The sequence below is a fragment of the Protopterus annectens genome, chromosome 2.part1 (assembly GCF_019279795.1).
Source record: "Protopterus annectens isolate FY-2018-M chromosome 2.part1, PAN1.0, whole genome shotgun sequence".
In the NCBI taxonomy this organism is placed as follows: Eukaryota; Metazoa; Chordata; order Ceratodontiformes; family Protopteridae; genus Protopterus; species Protopterus annectens.
In genome coordinates, this window is record NC_056729.1 from 1,006,876,470 (window position 1) to 1,006,882,880 (window position 6,411).

Consider the following 6,411-nt stretch of genomic DNA (forward strand, 5'->3'; position numbering starts at 1 on the left):
AAAGGCGGACCCTCTGGAGAACTAACCAATTACCCCGGCATAGCTATTCTCTCTCCACTCTCCAAAATACTAGAGAGATGCATACACTCTCAGGTCTCACACTACCTCCTTACTAACAACCTCCTTTCCAGTACTCAGCATGGTTTCCGACCAAACCATAGCACCACCACTGCCTTACTCTCCTTTACTAACACTATCCTTCAGCATAAAAACAATGGCTATCTCTCCTCTGCTACTTTCCTAGACCTATCTAAAGCATTTGACATGGTCCCACACAAACAACTTATCTCTGTCCTCAATAACCTATCCTTCTCACAATCAGTCACCAACTGGTTTCAGAGTTACCTGTCTGACCGCCAACAATCCGTTGTATTGCAGAATGACATATCTCCCCAACTACCTGTCTCCATAGGGGTTCCCCAAGGATCCATCCTTGGACCCCTACTTTTCTCTGTTTACACCAATAATCTAGCCTCTGCCACCAAACATGGCACACTCATCCAATACGCAGATGACTCTACCATCATCTGCTCAGCCCAGTCCCTACCCAAACTGCAAAAAGTCACACAGGAAGCCTTTTCCTCTGTTGAAACATGGTTATCCGATGCCCAATTAATACTCAACCCAAACAAAACTAAACTACTTATCTTCCAACCCACCAAACATACTCAAAACAACTCTCACTTTAACATCACAGCAAAAGACAACACCACTATATACCCAACTGAACACACCAAATTGCTAGGAGTGGAAATAGACAATAAACTAAAATTTGACATTCACATATCCATGACCATAAAAAAGTCCACAAAAAACTAGGAGCATTATACAGAAATAAACAATTTCTCACCAAAGCAGCAAAGATTTCAATAGCAAATTCCCACCTTATCTCCACCCTACTTTATGCCTCTCCAGTATATACCAACCTAAGGCAATGTGATCTAAACAAGCTAGAGACCTGTTACAACAAAATCGCAAAATTCGCCACAGGGGCATCCTACCATAGTCACCACTGTCTCTCACTTGCTGAACTGGGCTGGCTTGAACTCCCTCACCTCCTTCAGTGGTATCAACTCTCACTCACCCACAAACTAGTAAACCATCCACTAAATGTCCCATCCCTCCAGAATCTACTCCAACCCTATTGCACCACCAGACCACTAAGATCCAGCAACAAAAATCACTTGCAGATCACTAAAGCCAATAACTCTGCTGGTGAAGCACTATTCTCTTGCACCATAGCCAAATTATGGAACTCACTCCCACCCACAATTACCTCCGTACCATCATGCACCAACTTCAAAGCTTTATTAAAAGCGCACCTAAAAACATGCTGGCTATGCCCTTGCAACTCCCACTCTAATATCATCCACCCCATTCAACTACTACCTTTCTTTCACCTCCACTAACTACCTTGATGATAGCAAGCTCAGATGTTCATAAGCCTAGTACTTATTATACAGCAGGAACTTCTCATTGTTACATTTGTTAATGCCTGTTATGTACTTCACAGATAAAGATTCTAGTTGTCTACTGATGTACTATGTTCTTCATCTGTAAATATGCTGTAAGTAATTTCTATGTTAAATTGTTAATCACTATGTAATCCAATGTAACTACTGTCTGTTTATTTTACTGTGGAGCTTTTCTCCCCGGGCCTCCGCTGAAAATGGACCCACGTCCAGTTGGACACTCCCGGTCAACAAATTTAAATAAATAATAAATAATAAAAAGGAAAATAATCAGTTTAGTATACTGCGTATGTATAAACTAAAACATGAACCTCTACACAACATCTTGAAATTCTTTATCTAGACAGACTAAATGAAATGAATTAATTAAACCTAATAACAATTTGTAATTATGAACAAATACATGTCTACAATGTCTTTTAAAGCATGGAAAAAATGCATTTAAAACTGTCACTATTAGAAACATATTAATTATGTTTCTTGTTTAAATATTAATGTAACTCAGGCTAAATAAATCACTATTTGTAATAAAACAGATAATTATAAGACTTTTAGGTAAAAATAATTATTCAATGAATGAAAACACAGGTCAAACAATCATTCTTGAATCTGCTTGGTTGCTAGAGTTCAATGAGGAGAAACAGGTTCAAAGGTTATGCCCACTTCCTGAAAAGTATCGCATATTGTTCCTTATGATTATGGGAGCTAACTGGAGCTGTTAGAAGCTCGAGCTTGTCACGAAAGTTGTCAAAATCCATCAAAAAGTAAGTAGGTGGGAATTTTATAATAAAGTGAAGCTTTTAAGCATAAAAATGCTAGCAGATATTAATACAAACCACGACCAATGTACAAAAGCCATTTCTAAAGCATTAACTTGTAAAATGGTGACTATTTAAAGTAAAGACTCCAAATTACCAACCATACGCAACTATCAGATATATTACCTAAATGGAGCACATTGCAGGAGTTCATTTAAGTATAGCAAATGTATATGCAATATTAAAATGCCAACACTTTCTTTTTAAACACATAAAAGTAATACAATAAGCATTTCTCTCTCCTGTAATGTTTAAATGCTATGACACTAGGACTGAGACAGAAAGAGAAGGCACATACATGAAGAAATAAATATGGGATATAAAAGAAATATATATATATAAACATATGAAATGTAGGGATGATTTTATACTATTTCACTAATGCTATATATAAAGAGATAAAGGTACAGAAAAGTAGATTGCAGTTGAATATGGTTTTTGATCTACTTGAATTATTTGAGTACTATGTATTATTTATAAAGTTAGCATTATTTTGGAAAAGATAATAATAAGGAAAAAGGTTACATCACCTTTTGTGTGTGATTCCGCATTATTTAAAGCAGAGAAAACAAAAACTTACATAAAATGTGAAGTTATATATATTCGTCACAAGGTTTCTTTTTTTTTTTCTTTAATTGTCCATTCAATTTTTGAAGCTTGTCTTTTTAAGTTCTTTAGAGAATCTGTGGGTTCAGGTTGACTTAAACGGTTCTTTTTTTTGGACAAATGTGGATGCTTCTTCAAGAGAGTCAATTTTTTTCTTTCCTTCTGGAAGGGATAATCTTATTCTTGCAGGAAATATGAGTTGTGCTTTGATTCCTTCCTTTTTAATGATTTTATTAGAGGGGCACATGATCTTCTTTTGCACATTACAAGGGATGAAAAGTCATTGTCAAACCTAATGATTTTGTCACCAATTTTTAATGAAGCACATGACCAGGCAGTTCTTAAAACAAGGTATTTGTCCTGAGTGGAAATAAATTTTACAATAACAGATCTTGGACGGCTGTTTTTACTGGATGCCGAAGTTGTAGTTAAAGAGCTGTGTGCTCTTTCTATTCCAAAGGATAGTGCTTCAGGTAGGTTTAGGATTTTAGGAATCCAAGAAGTCAGAAAATTAATCATATTGTCCCCCTCAATCTGTCGAGGTTGCCATAGATTCTTATATTGTTTCTCCTGGTTCTGTTCTCAGTGTCGTCTAACTTCTCAATGAGTCTGCGGTTTTCTTGAAGAAAAAAGTCTATGTTTTTCTCTGTTTCTGTTAACCTGTAGTCTATATCTGTTACAGAATCTTCCAATGCATCAATCTGGGCAGTTTGTTGTTTAAAGACATTGTTTAATAAGGATATTTGTTTGGTGGCATCTTTCTTTATATAGTCCACTTTTAAGTTTAATTTATCTATTTTACCCACCAAGTCTTGAACTGTAGTAAGGATTGCCTGTATTTCTTTATTTATTGGATTTTCTTGCTGAGAGAACTTGGAGCTGCTCATTTTCATTTGTGAATGTGGTTTTAATGTCCCTTCTATTGGAAAGTTTGACAGGAATATATGAAGATTTTAATTAAAAAAATACACCAACTTGTAGCTTACAACTTTCAGAATCTAATTTTAATAATTTCAGGTCTTTGTTGGTGAAATTAAATACAAATTTTTGTCAAGAAAAATAAAGACTGCAGAGCTCAAGAATTCTAGTGCTTTCAGCTTGCCATCCAAGCCACACACCCCCACTATATACACTTTTACTATCTCTGTAATTTTCTTAGCTATATAGATGTCCATTAATTAATGCTAAATCTGCATCTTGCAGCAATCTATCTCTTGTATGGTCATTTCGTATGCCACACACAATTCAAGCTCATACTAATAAATCATATAACTCTTCTAACTTGCTGTTTTTGGCTTGATTCTTTAATTCAGTAATATAAGCATGAATACTTTCTATAGGGTCTTCTGCACACATGAAAAACAAGTAGTGAATATAGCAATTTTCTTTTTTGCAAATCGTAATAACAAAGTAACTTTCATCTCATCATTAAAATATAGTTGGACTTCTTACCATGTAACATACAGAAACATAATATGCTCTTCTTTCTTAGGCTGCTTATGTATTTCACTTGCCTTCCAAAATAAATCAAATTTCTGGGACATGTTTCTATATCAGGGAGAAACTGTCTGCACACAGAGATGCATCCTGAGGGCTGCATCTGTACCATTTTTCAAATGAAAGATGAAATGACTTATCCTGCTTCACTGCTGACATCCTGCAACATGTTATTCAAAAATGTGAAAGAACTACTCAGACATGAGTAAATGTGATGTTCAGACAGTTGTAGTACACTGTAGGTAGAGAGGAATAAAGCCCTGACTACAGAGTTAGAATGTTGTACATTTGATGGCACAGGCAAGAAGGATGGGTGTACTCATCCTGAGGAAGTGGTGCACATTCATACATACATTTGCAATTGAGCCCTTGTGGTACTGTCTTCCAGGGGGCAAAGCTTTGCCTGCATCTTACTGAGGGGCATGGATGATAAACTGCTAACTGTATTACAATTACTTGGTTGATATGAACATGCACAAGGCTGGGACTAAGCACATAAGAAAAAACTGTTCCTCAGCAGCAGTGTGACACTACCCCTGGAGCTGTTATCTTCTCATTAGCCCCAAACTTGGATCAGAATTAGTCCATTAAGGAGAGTTTAGCAGACATGGTGGACAATGAAAAGTCCTTAGAGCAGCTGATACCTAGCTGTGAGGAGCCAAAAAGAAAGCAAAAAACCTTTACTTTCAGAATGTATAATAATATGCCTGAAACACAACCACGTGATTCATGTATCACTACTTTGTATAGAACCAAAGGGTACCTCATGTTTAAAGAGAAGTGTCCGTATGTTCACAGCTTGTATCTTCTAGATCATGCTGTGTAAGCCAGTTTAGTGACCCCAGCCTGATTTTTAGTCTGAACAGGAAAAAATATCCCAGGTCTGAATGACAGAATTACAAAAGCTGGATGCCAGCAAATATGCAAATATATATCGCAGAATGTAGCACAAACAATAGTGGTTGAATGAGGTAAAGGTTAGCAGCATATAGGTTTAAGAGGAACTCTGAAAAAATCCAACTGATATATGAACATTTCAAATGTAAGGATAGCTCTTTAAGTCTCCATATAGAAAAATAGATGACTAGCCTTGCACAGAGCAAAGGAACAGGACTATGCAGTCATGTAGGAGCATAATGTTCTGTATCTGCATATCAACATTATGTAAACAAATTCCTTCCGATTAACTGTTTTCCATATTAGATTTTACATGACTGCAGTTAAAATCAAATATAAACCTTCAGGATGAAAGATCAATTTATTGTAATACTCTTCCTCATGCTTTTATTTCACTGCATCTTTTTTATGGATTTCTTTTTAGTATGGTATAATGTTGTGCTGTGTTTAGCCACTGAACTACTATAAAAATACACAGCTGTTTGTAACTCAGATATCAATCTAGCATGCTTTTATCTGCCATATATAGACTCAGATGAAGTAATATGCCTTCTATAATGATATGAACAATGAAAACAATCAGATACTAATCTGTAGTATAGTATGTGCCTCAGGAGTTCAACTTAACCTAACAAATAAAAAAAAAATACAGATATTCCCTTTAAAATGCTTTCCTAGTAATAACCTTTAAATAACTGATATATTCCTGGAACCATACAAACACTAGTTTTGTTGGATTATTCAGTTTTCTCTGCTTCTTACTGAAGCAACATTTATATTGGGAGAGTAGCTGACATTAGGACAACAGACTGAAAGTTGAGACTGAAATAAGATCTCACTAAAAAGGGAAGGAAACCATTCCATTTTGCATAGTAAGGGTGTGTGCATTACTATGCAAACTGCTGATGAGAAGAATTTGTTTTGCCTCTGGCTGCCACACCTACAGTAATCCTTTCCTTGCAAGTTAAAAACACCCTTTTAATATACCTGTAGTTCTAGACTATTTAGCAAAAAAATTACAAGAAAATCCTAACCAAGCTAGAGTTTTCACTGTGTGATTCCTTAAAACTTCTTGTAAACAATGATAATGGGATAATATGCAAATGACCCCTTAAAGGGAC